Source organism: Panulirus ornatus, chromosome 33, assembly GCF_036320965.1.
Source record: "Panulirus ornatus isolate Po-2019 chromosome 33, ASM3632096v1, whole genome shotgun sequence".
In the NCBI taxonomy this organism is placed as follows: Eukaryota; Metazoa; Arthropoda; class Malacostraca; order Decapoda; family Palinuridae; genus Panulirus; species Panulirus ornatus.
Window position 1 is genome coordinate 20155153 of NC_092256.1, and position 24236 is coordinate 20179388.

General features: G+C 40.6%; 1 protein-coding gene across 4 annotated transcripts in view; it reads right to left on the reverse strand.

The window, feature by feature from the left end:
- LOC139759554 (glycine receptor subunit alpha-2-like) overlaps positions 1-24236 on the reverse strand; it is a 269976-nt gene that overhangs the window by 202723 nt on the left and 43017 nt on the right. The window contains exon 1 of one of the 4 annotated variants that reach the window (XM_071681822.1): positions 8427-8650. The exons of the other annotated variants lie outside the window; for them this stretch is intronic. The gene's annotated coding sequence lies outside the window, so the exon portion shown is untranslated. Of the gene's footprint in view, positions 1-8426; positions 8651-24236 lie in introns of those variants that run through there. 4 annotated transcript variants of the gene reach the window in all.

Sequence of the window (24236 nt, forward strand, 5' to 3'; positions counted from 1 at the left end):
TCTTATCAGGTCTCTCAGTACATTTAACATTGGATTCGGTGTCTTCTGGATGACTATAAATTTAAATTTCGAGGTCCTCCCTTACCACTTATCGAAGATCCTTACGAAGTGGTATCTTGGGACGCTCCCTCAAGAGTAATGGTGAAGAATGGACCTCAGAAATGTCGTTTATAACGTCCTCAAGTATATCATTTTCACTGCTAAACGTATAAGCTCAGACACACACACAAACTTGGGAAATTTGTTCAATGTATCATGTTGCATCAGGTGGAAAAATATATGGTAATAATTCTTCGTAACTTCACATTTCTGATGTAACTCATACTTGCTGTAAATATGAATGTATTATGTCTAATATTTGAAATTCACGAAGATAATCCGGTTATTGTTTCATCTGCATACTAAACGAAAAGAAACAAGAAATGTTTATACTTAATTTTTATGTCGTAATTTGCTCTTTTAGCTTAATGAAAGCATATCTTTTGTCGACAGCTTACTTTCAGTTAGATATAACTGAAGTATTCAAGGTTATGATAACTGATTAAAAACACGATTTTTCAGCAGACTAAGCGTGGGAGGTTGCGTAGGACTAAGCATGGAGTGTATTACCTGTAGTTGCGTGTATAACTGTGCTAGGTGTAGAGTACTGGATGATAGCATCCGTGGGAGTAAGTTTGCCGAAGGCATTGCAGTTCGAAAGCGGGGTATCGACCGCGGCCTCAAGACGTGGGTTAAGGCGTGATTATATTGCACATAGGGAGTGGGCTGGCAGCCGGCGCGGACGTAGTATTAAATACAGGGAATGCGGTAACGGCAGGAGGTGACGTAACAGTGTTTACAAGACGTGGGTGTGAGATATTAGGCTCCACGTCGAGGGGCGAACTTAAGTCGGTGGCCGACTCGGCTTTGAGAACTCGAGTTGGCAGAACTGCTTGTCACACGAGTACAGTGTTCCAATACGAGACGAAGATATATGTCATTTCCTCAATGTGGAGGATGCAGCTTTACTCATCTTGGCACACACTCAGAATTTAGCTAAACGGAGGAAGTTCAGGAACTGAACATACTCGCTGTAAAACAATAAACACAAAAGCACTGCGAAGGCTTGGGTGGAGTTATAGAGAAAACCAGACGCATTTTCAAGCAGCTTCTTTAAGGTCACACAACTGGTAGAGTAGGGTCATTTACATCAATAGGAGAACAGGCAACACAAAAATGTTTAATCAACTCCTGTAAGTGGATGACGAGACTATCAAGAGGCGTAGGGAATGAAGCAGAAGACCCATACAGTTAACTCATAGAGAGCAAAAACCTCACTGCAAGAGGAGGGCATTCGTCAAAATAAGAAAGGAAAAAAAAATGAATCACAGACATAGGGAACCTAGAGGAAAAGCATCTCGACGGAAAAGAATGGAAATAGATTACCCGCAGAAAATCCTATATATGCGTTAAATATACGAGTAGAGGAAGTCATTACCGACGAAGAAAATCGGGTTTAGTGGCAACGGATGGAATACAGATTGGCCAGAGAAGAAGAATGACCACAGCTTACATTCCATTCGCGCCGCAGTAAAGTGAACGGCTAGTGCACTCAGAGGTGCTCACCCGGGGGAGCGAGATTAAAGACAACATAGCCTAGAAATAGCTTACATCCCTTCCTCTGGGGTATACAACCGAGAGAGGATGAATAAAATGACAGGAAAATCATTTGTTTGCACTGGCAAAAGATATATGTAATGTATACATGTTCGTGTCATGTCGGTCACCAATATATATATGTATGAGGTTGAACTACAACGAAGTAGAAGAAAAATGTACGCATAAATGATGGCACCTTATCTACCCACCATCAGCATATGGTTCATTTACCTGCCTGTAAGATAACAGAAGTTTCAGGCCAGAAATACTCTCAAGTTACTCTTGAAGCGTACGACGTCGTCACTGTTGACACTCGCCGCCCCCCTAAATAACTTCGACGATAGTGCAAGACAACCAAGTACACAAAGATATCTTTCTTTTCTGAAATGAACACTGAGAGAAGGTCTACTTTTAGTCAGCCGCCGAGGATAGGAATAGAATAGACGATATGAAATACATTTTCAATTATACCCACCCGCCCCCTTATGCCATAATATCTTTTTATCACTGCATCAGTTACTTATTAGAATGCACTTTCTTTTCCACACATTTGTCACAGACAGAGAGAGAGAGTGTCTTTCCAGATGTACGGAAAGATAACTGCTCTCCTGACACAATTAGTGCAAACAGGGCAGTATCCGCGACCTTCCACAATAAAGATAGAACAAGCAATAAGGCTGACAACAGAAAAATGAATGGAAACATGTACAGATACTCTTCCTTTGTGTGTATGTATGTGTGGGTCTGCATATGTATATATTTGTGTGTGTGTGTGTGGGTCTGTATATGCTCATGCGAGTGAGGAGTGCGTATGTACATTTGTGTGTGTGTGTGTGTGTGTGTGTGTGTGTGTGTGTGAGTGCGCAGGCTTCATTGTATGTTTCTTCCTTTGATTTAACTTTTGTATCTCTCTTTAGTTTTACTCGAATATCTTCCTTTGGTTTCGCTTCCCAAACCAGATAATACTGCCATTTAAGGGCCCGTTTAAATTACGGCTTTTTGTTAGTGTCTTCTTTACTAGTTTATTGTTACCATCACCTGGAATCCCGCCTGGAATCAGACGTACGGTGTACAAAAGACGAAGAACATGTTTCTCCACTCCGTTCATGGAAGATTTACGCGGTTTAGGAGGGTAAGATGATGCTCCCCACACGTTAATCTCCTCGTTTTGCCATCTCATCAGCCTGTGGTAGGTCAGTCCATTTAACCTGGACGCATAGCCGCGGCAGTTTACCCTACCGAATACGGATGGTATCCTTACACAGCTGGACGAATGAGGCTTGTGTACTAAGTCTCTTGCAAATGAGAGCACTTCCCTCACCGAGGCGCGACGCCGGGGTTCTTGAATTTGCATATCATTATTATACAACACCTGGAAGGACGCTGTATACAAAGGCTCCCACGGCCCCGTGGCTACAATACACCAGAAGAGGGGGCAGGATGATCTACTTGACGAAAGAAGGTCTGTGAAGGAAGTGTGATGTGCTTCGTCACCTGACGATGATAAAGCCTCGCTGAGGATTTTGCACACACGATGGAACCTCAAGCAAGCAGACTCCGGCGACACCTCTCTCATATCAGATACTGCATCAAGCATGGAAACAGTAACGACTTGGGACCGAGGCAATTCCTGATGATTGCATTCAGTACTTAAGTAAACACCTCAGACAGACATGACTGAGGGGGAATAGCAACAGAACGGTGGCAGTTAGCATGTAATTATGTAGTTAATGGATGGGGAAAGATAGCCAGGAGGCGAGAGAAAGGAAATACGAGAATAAAAGATACCAGATGCCACTAACTCCCCCAGGCTCACCTGTGAAAGCTAACACCCACTTCCCCTCTTCGGACGTAAACAAAGTATCAATTACGAAGTCTCCTGTTTACATTTCCAGCCATTTCTCATCGGTTCTGTTTTTAGTGGCTGTTTATTTTTCGTGCGCCTCAAGGATATCAGGAAGCAAGTGCTGCATTTTTGTCATTTTCTCAGTGTTTATTCGCATTCTTGCAGCTCTTGGGAGGTTCGGCTATGATTACCAAGAGAAGGCCAGATGCCGTGGATGAAAGCTTTTAAAGTTAACCAGGTACCGTTAAGGTTACTTGGTTACAGAGTGTAGGAGACTATCGTTCACCCAGGATCAAGATAGATCATGTCAGTATATTCATCAACCCGTCACTGAAGCTTTGTGAATGTCTTGTATATTTCACTTAAACTGGAGCTGGGTTAACAACAATGTGATTAATCGACATAGAAAATTATCACTTGCCTCGGGATCTTTTAGATTTCAAGGATTAATCAGCCCAAAATCAAATGAGCAAGATTGATTAATGTAATCTTGGTTAATCACACGAGTTGTCTAAATCACACACGATGAAATGCCCACCCATTTCGGCGTTTCCTAAAGCATACAGTTTAGAGTCCCTAAGTTTAAGTTGATGAATACTTAACGATTATCTTTTATCTGCAACATTTGAACTATACATCGGATAGTAAAACTCTTTAGGTACATACACCTTCCTTTTCGATACTTAACAAGAAATATGTTCCTTCGTGACGACGATTATTTTGTACCTTTATTGTACTTTATCACCAGTTATAGTCAATACCTGCTCTATGCTTGTGTTGTGTGTATAATTTCCTATTTGCACTATACAGGGAGAGAGATTTACACTCGTTGGACCCAGTCTCTTGAACATTCTCTCCTCTCTTACGTGTATATTCAAGTGTGCGTGTGTGTTTTGACACGCTATAAACTTATTCTTTAAGGCAAACACAAGACGAGGGAAAAGTTTCATTTGCTCTGTAAATACACTCTCTCTCTCCTACCTGCCCCCAATAACAAGCCCACTATCGGGTGCTCCACGGCACAAAGTCGACCACACTACAAACGTCAGGTTCCCTTCACGTCACATCTCCACCTCGTCACTCCCACTACTGCGTCTGTTGTCTGGTCACTCTATCGCCAGCAATTTCTTCCTCCTTAAGTGTCCCCACCACATTAGGTCCAACCTTTCATAGCGCCACCTTCGCGCCCCTTTTTTCCACCCTGTGTTGGGCCATAATCCTCAGGGCGTGAGGTATATACGATCTCTTGCTCCGTTGGCCCGTAGTCTCGTCTCTTCTTTTATCACACTTTCAGGAATCTGGTCCAGGAGGTCTCCTCAAGGTGAAATTACTTTTCTCGGAGCTATAAGAACAGTCTCTCATTTTCATTTCATGTTGTTTAAAGATATAGCACCTTTTTCATATTTTTCCAGAATGGATTGCATACATGTCTTCACTTCCTTCAAGATATGCAATACAATACATCAAGCCATGTCTTTTACCCTAAATGTACTTTATATATATATGCAAAATTAATCAAATACATTGGCTTTTGTTGTTCGGTGTAGTTTAAAGGGATTTCATATTTTTATGGGAGTGATCCTAGAACAATCCGTGCTGGACGCCCAAACAATAACAGCTGACAATAACAACAAAGTCCGAATTATCAAAAGTATCTTTTACAAACGTGGCACTATGGATTCTCTCTCTCTCTCTCTCTCTCTCTCTCTCTCTCTCTCTCTCTCTCTCTCTCTCTCTTCTTTTACCAGTTCACTCAGTGCACTTATACGAATCAATGACGAATAACGTTCGAATGAATTTGATAAAACTCACCATGCTCTTATACATCACACACACAAGCGCAAAAGTCCTTCCCTTTGCAGGACAAATAGATAGTTCCACACATCAGTTCTGCTCGGTAATTATCTTGGCCGTTACTTAATAATTTTAAGCTTTGTGGCTTTCACAGTTCTAGGTTTTGATCAGCAAAGCCGTAATCAAACCAAGCTCACTGGTCTGACCACTAATATATCATCTACATACGATTACTTTACATACCGTATTAGAGATAAGCAATAATGAATAAGGTATGGGGTGGAAATCTAAAACAGTTATTAATGATTACAAGGATTGTGACAAGAGAATCTTAGTTATGTTCTAACCATCAGAAACAAAAACAAAGAGCTGAGGAATATATCAATAAATTTGAACCTCAAGCGGATATATTAATCCTTATGGCTTTGTTTCATATTCAACTCCCACACACCTGATTCTCTCCATGAAAATTGTGTGTCGTCTTTAAGGTCATTTTCTTTTCAACAACTTTACATTTTCTGACGCGGGACTAACAAGGTAACGACAAATTTCCGTGGGAGAACTGGGCTTTCCTAACCTCACTTGTCGGCCAGAAAGTGGCTTAGAACTTCACCTCAGCAAAAATTACTCCCCTCAAGAGGCGGAGTCTCTCTGAACTTGATCAACCCCACGTCAACACCATGTCTTTGAACCTGATCAACCCTACGTCAACAGCACGTCTCTCAACTTAATCGACACCACGTCAACAGCATACTTTCGAACTTGATCAGTGCTACGTCAACAGCAAGTCTCTGAACCCCACGTCAGGAGCATATCTCTGAACTTGGTCAACTACGGGTCAATAGCATTTGTTTCGTTGGCGAGAAAACAAAGACTTATAAGAGAACACATACAAAGAAGCAGGTGGACATAAATCCAGGTAAAGTGTTTACGTCTAAAGTAACAGTCTTAAGTGTGAAACATGCCAAGTACAGCGGGAAAAGGAAATAGAGCTACGTCGGGCTGTAAATTGTTATGTAGTACATTTACTTAAATACCTGTTCCACACCTGTTCCGGACATGTAAAGAATTTACCAAATTATTACCTTTATTCTTTTATCGTCTATTCCTTTATCGTTCATTACCTGAAGCTGTAGAGATGGTTATTAATTGTGATAATCAACTACAGTTGGTTATATCTACCTTCCTCTCTCTGTCTTTTGATTTCAACAAGTTGGTTACAAAGCCAGCAGAAGAAAGACCAACGTAGCAAACGATTGAGGAAGATGGTCTCGCGCAGGAGACTTGAGGCTATGGGCCGTGTCGGAGCCCGAGCAGATGAGTATCTCTTTGTCTTGGTATGAAACGAAAGCGATATAATATAGTAATTTAGGTTATGATTACAGTTCTTCGTGTTTGTACATACGATAAGAGTTTTCTTTAACCGATCGTATGAAAAAATTATTGCCCAACGATTTTCCTTTATATATGTATGTAATATTCTGTGATGAATTTGTTTTAGATATTTTGACGGCAGATCCAAAATACTAATCAGCAACGTATGTTGGTTAAGGAGATTAGGGTAGCATTTTACATAATCCCCTCAAAGTATTAATGTTTCGCATAACAGTCGCTCAAAATTCAATATATTTTAAATGTATTACGAAATCTTCCCCCTGTTTTTAAGAGAGGAAAAAAAATTTCGATACCTGTAAATTCCGCTTGAATTTTGCTCTATCTTTTTTTAGTCTTATATAAACTCCCTATACTATCTAAATGTTCGAAATAAACATCTGATGATCTGTTCATGACCTTTCTACCACACCCTCAAATTTGATTAGATTTTATTAATCTTGGATTATATATGAATATTCCACGAACAGAGAGAAAAAAGAATACAAGAATTCTCCCAACTAGCCTAGTGCTTTTTTTAGTATCCAAAATACATTGCTCACATGAATATTTATTTACATACATGCAGAGCGATGCAGCATGCGGATATAATGGAGAAAAGAAAAGACACTGAAAATGTGACTATGCTCAGAGATATTAATATTATACGTATTCTGGAGCTGAAACGAAACACAGAACAGCTGAATGCGGACACTGCTTAAGCAAAACGCTTCATCAGGTTGAAACCATTATGGGCACATGGAGAGAATGAGTGAGGAAAGATTGACCAAGAGGATATATGTGTCGGAGGTGGAGGGAACGAGGAGAAGAGGGAGACCAAATTGGAGGTGGAAAGATGGAGTGAAAAAGATTTTGTGTGATCGGGGCCTGAACATGCAGGAGGGTGAAAGGAGGGCAAGGAATAGAGTGAATTGGAGCGATGTGGTATACCGGGGTTGACGTGCTGTCAGTGGATTGAATCAAGGCATGTGAAGCGTCTGGGGTAAACCATGGAAAGCTGTGTAGGTATGTATATTTGCGTGTGTGGACGTATGTATATACATGTGTATGGGGGGGTTGGGCCATTTCTTTCGTCTGTTTCCTTGCGCTACCTCGCAAACGCGGGAGACAGCGACAAAGTATAATAGAAAAAAAAATATATATATATATATATATATATATATATATATATATATATATATATATATATATATATATAGTCGAGCCATGTCGTTCGCTTTGATATTAAGGTATGGTGGTTGGTCTCAAAGACGAACGCTACATTGTCGGTATGACCATATACTCGACACAGCGGGTCCAGGTCCCGTCCTGGTCTTTACAGTGCCCCAGTAGAACCAACTTGGATGTCGTAAATTCATTCATTTATGTTTCATGATCATATGATGGAGGAAAATTCTTTTTGGCTTGTTTTTGTCTAGGCTTGTACGCTTGTGTGCCCGTAGTATGCGGCTGCGATTGTGTGTGTGTGTGTGTGTGTGTGTGTGTGTGCTTATGTCCGTGTCACGAATGCTTATTACAGTGTGGCTGGCAACGCCCAGCTTCATGTTTACAGGAACATTCCTTAGTGCACGGAGGGAATTCTTAGGACTAAAATAATCGAGGAAGTAAAGAAATAAAGGTAGTTTCCCCACTCCCTTCTCCTACCCTTACTTACTTGCCTATCGTAATCACGCTAACAGGGATTATACAACCCTTCTGCTATGTCAATCAACGATATACTACGTGCGATTCCACCGATAAAGTCCGATATACTTACAGCAAAGAAAATCAAGACGTCCGTGACGCGTGTATGCGCGTGACGATGAAACTCCCAGTTCCAACGGTCAAACTGCTGGGTTATGTTGATAACTGGTCCGGCCGAACTCACACAGGGCGACGTCGTCAACTCCATCCCTCCACACACCTCGCCTGAGGCAGCGTACGATACCAGCCACACTGTAGACCTAAATCACTTGAGGTTTGATCGACGCAGCAGGTAAGGGAAGTGCCCTCGTGGCCCAGCAGATGTCGCGCTGTATGTGGTGTGTGTGAGGGTGGCGGGGACGAGGAAGCGAAGAGAGGTAAGGTGTGTGTGTGTGTGTAAGTGAGTGGTGAATGACGTCACGAAATCCACATGTACGAATAACGTTAGGAGTGTTATGGCAAATGTTCACACTATTATGGATGATGAGAATTCTATAACGAAAATTGCAAATGTACAACGAAGATCACCTGACGTTGATGGCTAGAAGGGCGTAGCTGGATATGAGCCAACGTGGTAGTTATTCCATGTTGGTTGACTCGTTATATCATGAAGCATTTAGTGTCCAGCATTTTACACACGGCTTTCAAGAATACAGTATGGCATAAGTCGGTATTACGTGAGAGCAATTGCTCATTATGAGGTTGTTACCAGAGTAATTATCGTAGCATTGCAAAGTTTTTTCTGCCTGTTGGAATTGTTGATGAACGATCGTCTGCTTCCAGCCTTGACCCACCCCACTATCCTTTCACTCCGCCAGTTACTAATCTGATATGACTCAGAGAAGCTCATCAACGTGCATCTACGATTATCGTTATAGAACTCTCAGTATCCTTAATAATGTAAACCATCGCCATCATATTCCCTAAAGTTACAAGTAAATGGGGATTTCGTGACGTCATTCACCAACCCCACACACAAAACCTTCCTCACTCGCACCCCCTCACCCTGCTATCCTCACACACATACACACACACACACACACACAGACTTGCCACATCTGTTGGGCCAATAAGACGCTTCTCTCACCAACTTCGTTGATCTAACCTCAGGTGATCAAGACTTACATTGTGACTGGTTTGCGGGAAGGGACTTGTGTGCCAGTTTACAATATAGATTATGATTTATGACTGCGCCAGCTGTAGACTTGCAGGACGAGAGAAAGTGACATGATTAATTATCAATTTATCTGACGATCTTATTTCAAAGGTTGTATATTGAACATTATATGTCGGTTATGTTTCAACTGACAATTTATATTCTGAATGTTGTCCTGGTGCTCATATGGCGACCAATCATTTGTGTTGAACGCTGTGTTGCAATTAAGCTTCACTCGTTTAAGGTTGCATGTTCAAGGCTCTTTGGCGATCATGTTTCCGTCAGGTGTATGTTTATATTCCAAATGCTGTTGGATGATTTCGCCTCGAATAGTTGATTTTGGTGAACGCTGTTTAGCGATGATGTTTCCACTGTTAAGAGGCTATGTGTTAGAGCCTGTTCGGTGATAATGCATCAATTGATCATAGTTTGTGGCCTTGTCTACGGGCACGAGACCATGTCTGTGGCTGTGATACTAATGGCATAATGTTTCTTACATTACGGACGCAGCGAAATCTAACATCAGTGTGTCTTTCTACACTTACTACGCTAATTCATAAGTTTGCTGTTCTCTTCCACTATCACAAACACCCTCGTCAGGAAACCCAGTGGTCTGTTACTATTTGAATTCCTTTGTATTCCTTCGGTCCAGCTGAGAGCATCCGAATGACGTGATAAGACCTCGGAGGTTACAAAGACGTGGAAAATGAAAAAGGTATCGTCCACTCCAAGACGTTTACCATTAAATATACTCAAACTTCCCGTGCACGGCCGCAGGGTCCCTGGCTGTTACAGGAGTCTCCACTATATTACAGACACCAACAGTTATGGCCTTCTGTGCCCTCGTTCAGTGGCGTGGTCTGTCCACATCCTTGCACCTCCTCTTAAACCGCCAAAGGTTTTCGATATTATAATCTTTCATTTTACTCGCCACAAAATTGCAGGTTTTTTTTTATGTTTCCCTTCCATACTTTTTTCCGTCTATCAGTATATGTGTATTCTATATGTAAAATACATATATTGAATTCATTTTAAGTGTCTCCGAACGACATATCTACCTATCAACAAAGTTCCAACAGCCTAGGGCTGTCTCACCGTCAGTAGCAGGGCAATGTAGACACTTTTGAAGTGAGAATTTCTTTGACGAAACTGTACTTCCAATGATTCAGTCTCGTTAAAGGTGAAATTTCATTTGCATTGTAATATCTTGCAGGCCGAGTCCAAAAACACATTAATCCATACATTTCCGTGTCGATCTTAAGTTACTTAATTCATCTTATGTATGTGAACTATATTATTCTTTTCTTAGCCCAAGACAGACACGAATCCTCGCCCAATACGTGTAAAGTAGCGTCAGCGTCAGCAAGGGGTAAATCCTGATCATGGTTCTGCTACTCAAAGAGCATACATCACGTACTTTGAGGATTCTCTCTTGAAAGAAATTATGGGACATGTCTTAAAGACATCTGTAACTAACCTTACTCTTATTTGAAACTAAAAACTAATCAGAAACTTGTACTATATTAAAGATGCGAAATCATGAGACACATCTAACATATTTATACGTATCTTTTGTTGTAAACGTAATGAAAAAAAAAACTGGAATCCTGAAAAAAAAATGGACTATTTTTACACAATAAAACAAAAAAAATCCACTCAGAATTCCCTTGAAATGTATCTAAATTCAATTGCTCTACTCTTGCCCCGAGCGTACTCGATTTTTCGCAACTGTATTAAACTTTCCTCAAACAAGAATTGGTTCTGGTGGCTTTAAAACTGCAAGTTTTACTTATTTATTCCTAATGGCAGCCATTGTTCCCATTACGACGCTGTTGGACCGTATGAGAACAGACGATCGTGTATCTCATAACATTCTGATGATCATCAGATGATACATATATATATATATATATATATATATATATATATATATATATATATATATATATATATATGTATATATACTGCTGTTTTGTTCTCTAAGTCATGAGCTAATCCCAGCCTCGTTCCCCAGAGCTTAGTCACAGCAGCTTTAAAAGAAACAGCGATAAAGGTGGCCAAGGAAGACAGTCTTTGGCGTATGTAAGATGTGTTCATTAAACGAAAGATGAGAAACTGAGTACAAACAAAAAAGCACATTATTTACAAAGAGGAGTAACAGAATCCACTTGCCAAAAAGCAAAGATGATGTGAGTAATTATAACATGAATGACATAGGGACGATGAATCAGACTGTGTATACCTTCTTTTCAGCTCAGATATCTGATAGAGAAATACTTGATAGGCCATAACGTTGAGAGGGATTACCAGGACGTAAGTGATAGGCGTGAAATCCTGCTGGGGAAATAAAATAAAATCTACTTCGAGGCACCAGCAAGAGAACCATTTGTCATTGGTCAATTTACATGTGACACGGTAGAACACATATAAAACATTTTCTTAGTCCAGATAGCATATATATATATATATATATATATATATATATATATATATATATATATATATATATATATATATATAATGAGGGAGTGAATATTGAATAACACCAAATTCATAGTTAATTGCGGTGATCGGAGAAGACAACAGATATTAGAAGCCATACACATACACACCTGTCATCAACATCCCGACAAACATGATCACCAGCATACAGTTCTTTGATGGCCTAATGCCATTTTAGGAGACAAATGGGACACGTCACTGACCTACTGAGTCCGCCATTTCTGGACAGGAGGAACGCGACACTGACCAACCGGTCCTCGATTACTTAGGTCAGAGAGAATCGGACGAGTCCAACCTGACCTCAACTTCACATCCGGACAATAACGGTCTCGCTTAGCCCAACTTAGTGTATTTATTGATGGACTTTCTATATTCCTACCTCATTTGATATTCTTCTTCCGTGTTCCCTCAACTGTAAGTTTTTCTATTTTTCTGTGTCCATAATTTGTATTTAGACTGTAACTCGTACTACCCTTCATGATCTTAATTCGTGCCGCTTTTGGTGTTTTCTCTTAATCTTATGTGCTATGTACACACACACACACACACACACACACACACACACACATATATATATATATATATATATATATATATATATATATATATATATATATATATATATATATATATATTGTCAACTGCACCTTCTTACAGTCTTAGCCACTACTTGGAGTCTTGCTGCAGTTAATTCCTTGAGATGTGGGTTCTTCGTTATATCCAGGGTCACATTAGGTTTTTTAATTAAAACTTTCAGGAACGAATCAACATTTGCAGACAAGAGATTTGCCGCGATGCGCCCACAGGGAGAGAAAACTAGAAATGTTCCACCAAAGCCAAACTTCGGACAAACACCATCAGCATAAGCAGTAAAATCCGAAGTCCTCAGTAAGCTTCCATGACGCCAAGTAATGCCCTTAACTGATTAATTTATCTTTTTTCTCTTTTTTTTTTTCAGCCAGAGTGCTAAGCGGCGAGAGAAGCGAGTGATTTCCTTTTTCACCCTGAGTGCTGAGCGGCAAGAGAATAACTAAGTGATTTATAATCTCTCATCTACTGTACCTTTCGGGAGATATGGAATCAGAGTTGTTATATGTAAATGAGCTTGGGGAAACCAAGTCTCATTTCTGGTGCACTGCCAACTCCGATGACATGCCAGACAAATCATCCTGCCGTTATCCTATAGCATCCTAATTCTTGCTTCCTTTAACTCCATACAAAGTTTCTGAAAGTATTTATCTTATGCTTGATGGCTTTATATCATAGCTACATTACATAAAATTCTAGTTTATAACTCTCGTCTAACATCTGGTTGAATCGAATCCAGTGACAATGTTTCCTCTCAGATACCCTGTAATTTATCTTCTATTAGCGTGAAAATCTTTGGTAGAGAATAACCATGCTCAAGAACACTATTGTGAGCAGACACCACTTGTGTGTGTGTGTGTGTGTGTGTGTGTGTGTGTGTGTGTGTGTGTGCGCGCGCGCACGTGTGCCACAAACGAACCAGATCTCCATGATAAACGAGCTAACAAACACCTTGTGTGTTATGATAAACAAACAGTGAGGATGCATCTGGCACCAATCATCCCAGCCTCAAGGACCCATGGTATCTGTTTACCTCGTATAGTAAAACCCATCTGAGACAGCCAAGTAGGCCCTGCCTAACGGGAAGTAGTCGGGAAATGCCTATTGTGGGGCGGAACGTCTACAGTATACGGATGTATACGGATGCGGAGGACATGCTGATGATATAAGCCCTTAAATGTATTCATGGGCTTGGTACAGATGAATTAAGATGACCTTCCGCATTTGTCAGTGTTAGATAGTAAGTAATCTTAATGTATGATGAAGTGGCTGAACACAGTATATCATTATTACCATTATCATTATCATTATCATTATCATTATTACTATTATCATTATTATTTTTATCATTATCATTATTGTTATTATCATTATCATTATTATCATTATTATTATTATCATTATTATCATTATTATTATAATCACCATCATCATCATTATTTCTTTCTAAAAAAGAATAATAAAGACATTTTATATTCGAATGAATAAAATATGAAAAAATATGTCATCTTCAGAAATTGGAAGCACAAACTATCGTTAATTCAGAATGACAAAAAAAAGAAATGTATGTTCGAACAAAGAAAACACTTGATAAATAGAACGATCAGATAACGGAAATTGAAACCTTAGTTATTCCATAAATATGCGACAAGAGCTCCATTTAAACAGACAGAAACATAGATAAAGGTTTTTATTTATCCATCGAGCAAAAAAGCTAATAACATTTGACTCTCTGTGATTGAAGGACAGCCATTGTCCAGCCCACCCCATCACACACCCCACCCCCGCTGAGGTTCCACTTTCCAAAAATATTTTGACGTTGATCAACGTTTTGTAGCGTTTCATCCGCCAGATGTGTCCGGCACAATGGAAAAACGTTTAATTTTAACGGACACGTGTGAATGTGTCATTTATTAGCCCTGGGTCCAGGCACAGGGCTTGAGGTTCGCCCTATTGGTAAATTGGTAATGAAATAATACAGTATTATTGTATATATTGATAATGGTTATGCGTCTATGTGTCTGTCAGTGTGTCTGTCTGTGATAAATGAATGAAAAAAATTAAGGATATTGTGAAGCTGGGACGTAGTGAAGTAAACTGAACAATATATGTATATATATATATATATATATATATATATATATATATATATATATATATATATATATATATATATATATATATATATATATATATATATATATATATATATATATTCCTATGAGTCCATGGGGAAAATAAGACACAGTGAGTTCCTAAGTGCACTTTCGTGTAATAATCACAATATCAGGGGAGACACAAGAGAGAAATATAAGTCACTTGATATACAAAGAAGAGACGTAGCTATGACGCCATTTGGTAAACACGCGATTGTTTACCAAATGGCGTCCTAACTACGTCTCTTCGTTGCATATCAACTTACATTTCTCTCTTGTGTCTCCCCTGATGATGTGATTATTACACGAAAGTGCACTTAGGAACTTATCGTGTTATATCTGAATCTTCTGATTACCTCATGAGCCATACTGCTAAGCGGTGATATACCCCAGGATACAAACCCGAGGAGCCAATCAGAGACCGGCAAACAGGTGATGGGTTCATCCAATTAGTGAAGCCACTACACATTACGGAGAGTCGACATTCATCAAGAAACCGTCCACAGAAGTTCGCTATTCACTTGTGTTGACTTCCAACAAGCTCTTGGTCCGTCCTTTGTGAGCATTATCTTCACTTTTCTGTGTTGATTAAAAAGAGAATTCTCTGACTCTCTCTCTCTCTCTCTCTCTCTCTCTCTCTCTCTCTCTCTCTCTCTCTCTCTCTCTCTCTCTCTCTCTCTCTCTCTCTTATACATAAGCCTGCCTCATATCCCTCGCCCCAGAAATCCCACCTCTTTCACTCGCTCCTTTTCAACCCATTCCCTTCATCTCTTCTCATTTCATTTGTCTCTATCTCTATCTCTTAAGCCTCTTGTCTTATATTTTTCCCAGTGTTCTTCCCTTTCTTCTGTCTTCTTTCTTTCTTTCTTCTTCTTCTTCTTCTTCTTCTTCTTCTTCTTCTTCTTCTTCTTCTTCTTCTATAGAAGGCATTAATCAAGCACTATCGTCACGGATCTTCGCACAATACACGACACCGAAATGTCTTTTCATTTCGCCAAGATCAGTGAGTGGGTGGCGGTAATGTTGCGGCCGAGGGGCGTCATAAAATCCGTCTGGCTCAGTGACCTAGCCACCCTGGGGAAGAGCTCCTCCGATCGATACACGAAGCACTTTCATGTCTCCATCGTCAGGTGTCCTCCATTTCACGGTCTTTCCTCACCCCCTTCTCTCTCTCTCTCTCTCTCTCTCTCTCTCTCTCTCTCTCTCTCTCTCTCTCTCTCTCTCTCTCTCTCTCTCTCTCTCTCTCTTTCTGTTCTAGTCGATTCATGCAGCACCTTAGACGCCCTTGCGTCCCAGAGACACATTATGTAACCTATGGCCACCCGAGACTTTGACCCGCTCAGCGTCTGCATGTCTCCTTCCGAAACAGAAATTTCGTCGCCTTTTTTGTCTCCTCGTCTTCCCCTTGCTCCAACAGTCTGCCGTGTCTGATAGGCAACCTTACCATCACTTCAGGAACAGATGACGCGTTTTATTTTATGTCTCTCTCCAACGGGCGCAACCTTGATACTGTTTTCTGTGCTAGGGGTAACTGCCATTTTAAAAGAAATAAGTGTGTGTGTGTGTGTGTGTGTGTGTGTGTGTGTGTGTGTGTGTGTGTGCGCGCGCGCAACAAGCTATTAAAGTCAACGTTTAGCCTCAACAAAATGTGTCACATCCGAATCTGTAAAGGAAGCGAGTCAGAATGGAAAGAGCTTAAGTATGTGTGCCGGTGCAGCTGTCTGGCGCTTACAGAGGCGCCGCTCAGCCTGGGTGGACATTCTTCTAACGGGTGTCTGCAAATGTTTCTTGAAGTTACGGAATTCCTGAACTTTACAGTGAGACGACCCGACACGACCACTTATTGCTAGCCAATGGTACAGCCATGTCCTGGCATATTTCAAGATACAGATTTTTCACTTTCTAAAAGATTCGTAAATACTTGCCATTTTTTTTTTCATTTTCATAATTCTCTCTGTGTTTCAGGCAAGTCACGGTCTTGATGTGGACTTCTGTCCGTGACTGGAGCCTTAGACATAAGGAAAACAAAATATATATATATATATATATATATATATATTCCTGGGGATAGGGGATTAAGAATACTTCCCACGTATTCCCTGCGTGTCGTAGAAGGCGACTAAAAGGGGAGGGAGCGGGGGGCTGGAAATCCTCCCCTCTCGTTTTTTTTTAGTTTTCCAAAAGAAGGAACAGAGGGGGCCAGGTGAGGATATTCCAAAAAAGGCCCAGTCCTCTGTTCTTAACGCTACCTCGCTAACGCGGGAAATGGCGAATAGTTTAAAAGAAAGAAATATATATATATATATATATATATATATATATATATATATATATATATATATATATATATATATATATATATATATATATATATATTCTTTCTTTTCTTTCAAACTATTCGCCATTTCCCGCATTAGCGAGGTAGCGTTAAGAACAGAGGACTGGGCCTTGAGGGAATATATATATATATATATATATATGTATATATATATATATATATATGTATATGTGTGTGTGTGTTTGTGTGTTTGATGTTTTCACAAGTAGCTAGAGTCACTGATGGTCTTTACCTTCTGATGCAAAAAAGGTACAAAAGTATGTAATCTGTTACATACCTTAGCCCTTTCGATTTCTTTTCGATGCAATTGCTGTAATTCTGCAGATTACATAGTGATATGAATTAACCTTGGTAATGATAACTGCTCTAGCCAGAGATAGCAGTTTAAAAGCAGTTATTCTTAAAGTACTTCAAAGAGACACAATTTTACTTTCTTATCTCTTTTATGCATGGCCATCTTGTAACTTTATATGTGGTCATTTTTGGCCAAAGTATAAGAGCCTGTTCTAAGATGTTTTCTTTTTATTTTTCTTGATGGGGAGTTTAGTGCGTAAGTGTTTTTCATCTTAAACTAATCAGAGTGTCTGGAATTGTGGCAACCAGGATGAAAGTTCTTCCCTAAAGGCCTTCACACATCACAAAATGTACCACCGTCAATCAGAAACTAATGGTAGATGTGAGGACAATTGTTACTTATACGGTGTGTAATAGCATTCAGTTCTTCTCCCGAAAATGAATATGAAATGATTTGAAATTTCAGTTCAATGAGAATAAATGAATCTTTGCATCAGCAAGTAACTGACAAAAGAATGGAAAAGCGACTTTTTGAGGTACTCACAATATTTTTTCTCTTCGAGAAAATCTCTCTCTCTCTCTCTCTCTCTCTCTCTCTCTCTCTCTCTCTCTCTCTCTCTCTCTCTCTCTCTCTCTCTCTCTCTCTCTCTCTCTCTCTCACCACTAGGCTCCAGAGCTGGAGTCACGTTTCAGCCTAAAACGCGTGGCTGCAGGGCTCTCCCAAGTGCTCTTAAAAGTCTACAAAAGACTAAATTCCAAGGCGAACTCCCGCGCAGTAAGAGGAGAGTAATCTAAAAAATGGTAGTTCTTTTATTTTGTTGAGCATTTGCTGGATGGCCAGGCCATATGCTGCTTTGCGAATGTACAAAATCATTTACATAAATGCAAATGGTTAAGCACAGTATATCTGCGTGAAGGATGATTTCTTTTTTTCACTCAGTCATTAAGTCTACATGCATAGCTAATAAACCAATAGGGAGAATTTATGACTATTCAGAAAGCTGATGTCTAACTTTGTCTGCATGATTCACCACTTTTGCATCAAACATACCAAAAGCATCAGCAATGGTTGAAGCACCAGCAGAGGACGAAGGCTTTAATTAAGTAACGAGACGTCGAGCGAGGTGATGGCCTTGGAGTTGTGCGTGTGGCCTCCGACAGCCGCTCAAGACTGTCACCATGAGTGTAATGATCAGAAACCTCCCTCAGCTGGTGGTGTATCCTGCCAAAGCCTTCCACCCGTACCAGTCCCCTAGCCTGCTCAGTCTCTCTTAATCCTAATCACAGCCAAGCCGCTTTCCTGCATAAATGAGGATGGGGAGAGAAGATCGCCCGTAATTTATTCACGACTGTGCTATTATGGAGACGCTTGAGTACGCTTAACAAGTGCTCAAGGCTTTGGCCATCTATTGGAGTCGAAATATTATACGTGAAACTATGCTTCTTTCGTTTGTGACATTGTTAAAACACACACACACACACACACACACACACACACACACACACACACACAAGTCAAAGCCAGGTACTCATTTATCGATCAGCGTACAGAGGAGGATGAATACCTGGGATGGATGCAAGCCAACTGCCGCGCCAAGTGCCTGTGTGTGTACTAACACACACAGTGTACAGTAAAGGCAGAAACATCACTCTACATTTGTGTGATAACCTGTTTGCACGGTATGGTAAAGAGCTCTACACTCGTGTGTGTGTAAGTGTGTGTGTGTGTGTGTGTATGTGATCAGAGGTAGGTTCTTGCGCAATAAAATAATTTTCTTGACAGTCGTTATCCTTCATCGCACGACGATTCATGACCCTTTACAACGCGTGTTCCAGGATATTTTCTCAGAAAATGTGCCTCGAACTTGAAGTGCCTCATATGTAACAGCCTCTTGATGGTTCTCCACGTATACCCTCTCTCACCCAATTATCATTGCCACACGATGTTTGGGCGATATACCTCAATATTCTTCGGCACATTATCTCATATTAGGATCCCTCGTTACGACAAATGATCGTTTGGAGAACTGGGTGTAACATATCCTCCATTTATATTTTGGTTAAGGTATCCTTTCGGTTCATCTCTGCATACAAGGGCCTTTTTTTTCTCATGTATCACTTTTTATAACTTATTCTCCCATGAAAATCAATATACGTGACATGAAGTACAATAGGGAAACTGGATTGAAATCATAGGCACAATTCCTTGGACCACTCGTCCTGTAGTAAACGTATGGAACGCTGTAATAGATGTAGTGGGCAGTGTAATCACCTGCAATATCTGCTGGAACTCAAGAGTATGAAATTCCTGGCTTTCTCTGGGAACAGACTCGATTAAATTTTGCTCCATAAAACAAGACTAATATTGCTCCCTCCCTCCTTGCCTTTTTACTAAGCGCTGGCAAACATGACTTTATATATGTATGTATATGCTTTACCTTCCTTCCCCAGTACTCCCTCCTATGGGGCTCACGCAGCGCTTAGATAGCCTGCCACGTCTAATGGAAGGAGGCAGCAGGTCAAGAAGTGTTGGTCATACTGGGCGAGTGTTTTCGTGGAATAAAACAGCTAAAATGCAAATATTTAGTCTTGAGTATGAACGTTGTAGGAGTCCTATAAAGGCGATACTGCAGTTACTTAACTAAATGATAGTCAGTGTTATGAGTGTAGTAAGAATATCACACTATATCATACCGGTCCGTGGGAGTTGGTGCTAAACAGAGTCTGTGGACTAAGCGAAGAAGTAATTAGATGAGGAGTGTAATATATTTCCCATTGGTGGTTTATAGTATGAGGAAGGTTGTCAGTGGATGGAGTCCACGTGGAACGGAAAGGTTTTCGTGCGATATATGTGTGTGAACGTAAAGAAAATTCATGTAACGAAGTGCTGGATCATTAACGCACACATATAGACACATATATTCAAACATACACACACACACACACACACACACACACACACACACACACACACACACACACACACACACACACACACACACACACACACACGAGCGTTACCGAAATGTCCCTCCTCTTTATTACTGCCCAGGCCACTGAGGGTCTGGGCCATCGTAAAAGATCATGCTTCTCCTGATGCAGACAGAACTAGGTTCTCCGTAATGTCAGAGGAAGAGACAACTGAGCATCGTGTGTAATACACTTGGTATGAGATCGCTTAGACCCGTCGAGCAAGGGTATTCGAAACCGAAATTCTATTACTGAAACTGGGTGCATCATGCTCTTGGTCCTTCGACAACTTGTAACACGGCTTGAGTTTTTTCCTCAGGGATATGACCTTCACAAACATGCCTTCATATGCCTACAATGGTTATCTATGCCTAGGGAAATGACCCTCACTGATAGGTTTCACGATCCTATCAGAGGTGACCATGTCTGGGAAATAGCTCTTATTGAGGACAAGGGAATGATATTCATACTTTTTAAGTTACCAGTAAGAGAGACGTTTAAACATGAGTCCCATATATATAAGTGGTTTGGGTTAAGATACTATATCATGGTTTGATCTTCATACGGATCCATACCTATGTTTGTAAAACATTAGGCTATTCATGACTGTTACCGTCTATGATAGTATCGTTATAGCGACGATGGGTTGTCCTCGTAGGGTTTTACGAGCTTTCCATTACTCAACAAGAGATGTGCATACCTCCATCTTGTGTCGAAATATATGGATTAAACTCTACACTCCGGTCTGTTGCGTCAGTTATCACCTTTGCTCCATCATACGTCCATCAGTCGGCACTTAATTTACAGGCAATCATCAATTACCCAATGAAATATCCATATCCATTGATCACCAAGTAATGGACATAACCTCCTTCAATTACCAGAGCAAGAGCAGACCTACGTAAGCAATTAGATCATGTACTTACGATCATCAACCACTGAGTTAGCCATCATTCTTAAACAGTCACAGGGTACTGAGCACATCACCGCCGAAAATTAGTTTTCGAATAGGCCCTTATCAATTACTGGATATCGTAATGAAGCTTCATCAGTCAACCTTCATCTATCATCAGATGATGTACACAGAATCATCAATCACCAGGCAATATATATATTGTCGACACTCGCCATTCACCTGATATCAGGCCCAAACTTCATCCATCACAGGTAATGTATATATTGACCCTTTTAGCTACCATGTGTTGCACAGGCCTTCATCAATCACCAGGAAATGTATCTACCTTCATCAACCACCTTGTCACAGGGAAAGTGATAGAAGGTTATGGCCTCTGGTCCCCATCATATGTAAAGAAAAAAGTGGTCATATCAGATGACAAGGAAACTGAAGAACATGAAAAAGAATACTTAGAAATTGATTAGAGATCATCGGGAGAGACAAAAGAAAAGGGAGAATTCTATAGCATTGCTGTAATAGGAAAGGGGGATATAACAGTCAACCCTTGTGTGACAGGTCTCCACGCATAAACTATGGGAAGCAACAGCCAATCGCGCAATGTGAGTCCACCAGACCCAGTTGGCTAGTACATATCGCACAAGCTCATGAGAGCAGAGGCCCATACAATACCTGCAGAAGAGAGATAGGACATCATAATCAAGTCGAACGAAAAGGCATGATTAATAAGAGACGATAACAAGAGAGTGAATGGTCATTTGCCGAATTTGTCTTGTATATGGCGTTACATTTGTACCACAGTATCGATAAACTGTGAGTGCCGTTGTAGATAAGTACTGAAATTGATCCGCGTTTGTTTCACAACGTGTACCCACCTGCCCTCCACTGAAATAACAGCAGATGTGGCTCTTCGCATAACAAAACAATATCGTCGCACTTCTTAGAGCACCTTGTCGAATCATTAATCCAAAGATCTTCAAAGAACAGGCGTATATATCTCACCATCTCCTCTGTGTTACGATATGGAAGTCGAACACTTGCGAAAAGAGAGAATTTTTTTTCTCGTATTGAGTGACCCCCAGATATGAAAGATATGAGCGATCAGGCAAGCTCTGAACGGCAACAGGAAACGAGTTACATAACAGAGGGCCAGGCCGGGGCGCATGGCCGGCACGGTAGTAGAGAGAAGGAAGAGGAAAGAACAAAGCAATATCTTCTCATTCTATTCTGGCTTGCAACCAGTAGCAATCTTCCTCATGTCTCGGGCATATATACGGCCACTGCTGCCCCTGTCTCTTACAGGTTTTCTAATATCCCTCGTCTGAACTTGGATACGTGTACTGCTTCTTTTTTTTGTGTGTAAGAAGGATTTGGCTAATCTGGCAACCCAGTTTCTTATCACAGGTTATGGGCAGGTCTGTAACCCATTCTTGCCTTTTTGGACTGAATCAAAAGATCGTTAAGCAAAACAATGAAGAATCAAGTAAGTAGATTGTTGCTGAACAAGATGCATTGCCTGAAAGATGTTTATTTTGCGTCTAGAAACTAACTCGGTTTCATTAAGTCTGCGACAGATACTAACAACGTTTCAAAATACGTAAGCAATAACCTTCATCTCGTTAAATTCATAGAGCAAAGAGCCAAAAGCAAAACACTCACTAGCAGTCCATAATTGGAGATTGCTTCTATATTACCTGTAGCAATTCTGGTAAAATAAGTTTTTTTTTTTGTCTGTGTGTCTGATCTTGTGCCTGTGTGTCCGCTGGTGATTCATGTTTTAAAAGGAATGAATCTACTGATACTGATCCACTGACACATGAAGCCATTCAACCAACATGAATGAATGTACAGGAGCATATGCGTGTAGATAATTGGATTTAGATTTTCCCTACACATTCATTTAGGTAGACAGCCGTAGCACACACACACACACACACACACACACACACACACACACACACACACACACATACTATCCACCTACATTCACTGCGAATAAAAGAAAAGAATATATAATCTTTTTTCTTCTTTTACCTCTTTTACATGGCGACTGCATCTGAGTTTAATCTAGCTCAGAGATTGCACACGCTCTGGTAAAGGGGGGCAAGTAACCCAACGAGAGGGAGGTTATGGGTAAGCGGCCAAGGACGATGTCGTAGATAGGGAGCATGAGGCTCTTACGGGTAAGAGACAGGAAGGGAGTTGTGATTAGGGAGGTAAAAAGACGTGTTTTGGGTAAGGAATAGGAAGGACGTCATATCGTTTAGGGAGCAAATAGGTTGTGATAGGTGATGAAGTCGACAGAGATTAATGAACGAAGAGGATCGAGGAGGAGGGGGGTCAAAAAATAGGATCAGGATGAAGGTCCTGTCGTGATTTAAGTAAGTGTAGGAAGGTCCTCTGAGGACCACTAGGAGGCAGGCGGTGGTGGAGTTGATTTGTGATTATGGAGAAGCGAGGAGCGGTGAGGGAGGGGATAGTGAAGTAAATAGCTGTGAAGGAAGAAGTGGTGATGGAGCAGGCGATGGAGTTGGTAGCGGTGAGGTAGGAAGCAGGGGTCGAGGGAATCATAAAGATCCCTCACGCTGAGAGAGCAGAGTGTAACATGTGAACGTGAGAGAACTTAACTCAAAACAAAAGAAAGAAGAGATGAGAAGAAAAGGGGGAAAGGTACCATATTGAAAGGAGGGGAAAAGGGATGGTAGGGTGGAGCACCACAAGCCAAATGAATAGGGGATAAAGAAATACGGATTTACAATAAAGATGCTGGAAGAAGAAGAAGAAGAAGAAGAAGAAGAAGAAGAAGAAGAAGAAGAAGAAGAAGAAGAATCAAGAGAGATGCCTGCAGAGTAAATGTAAAGTTAGAAACACGGGAAACGACAAGATAGGAAAAACTAAGAAACAAATCAAATAAAAAAAAAAATAAATTTTAAGTTGCAGAGCAGGAAATTTGTGGTGGTGGTTGT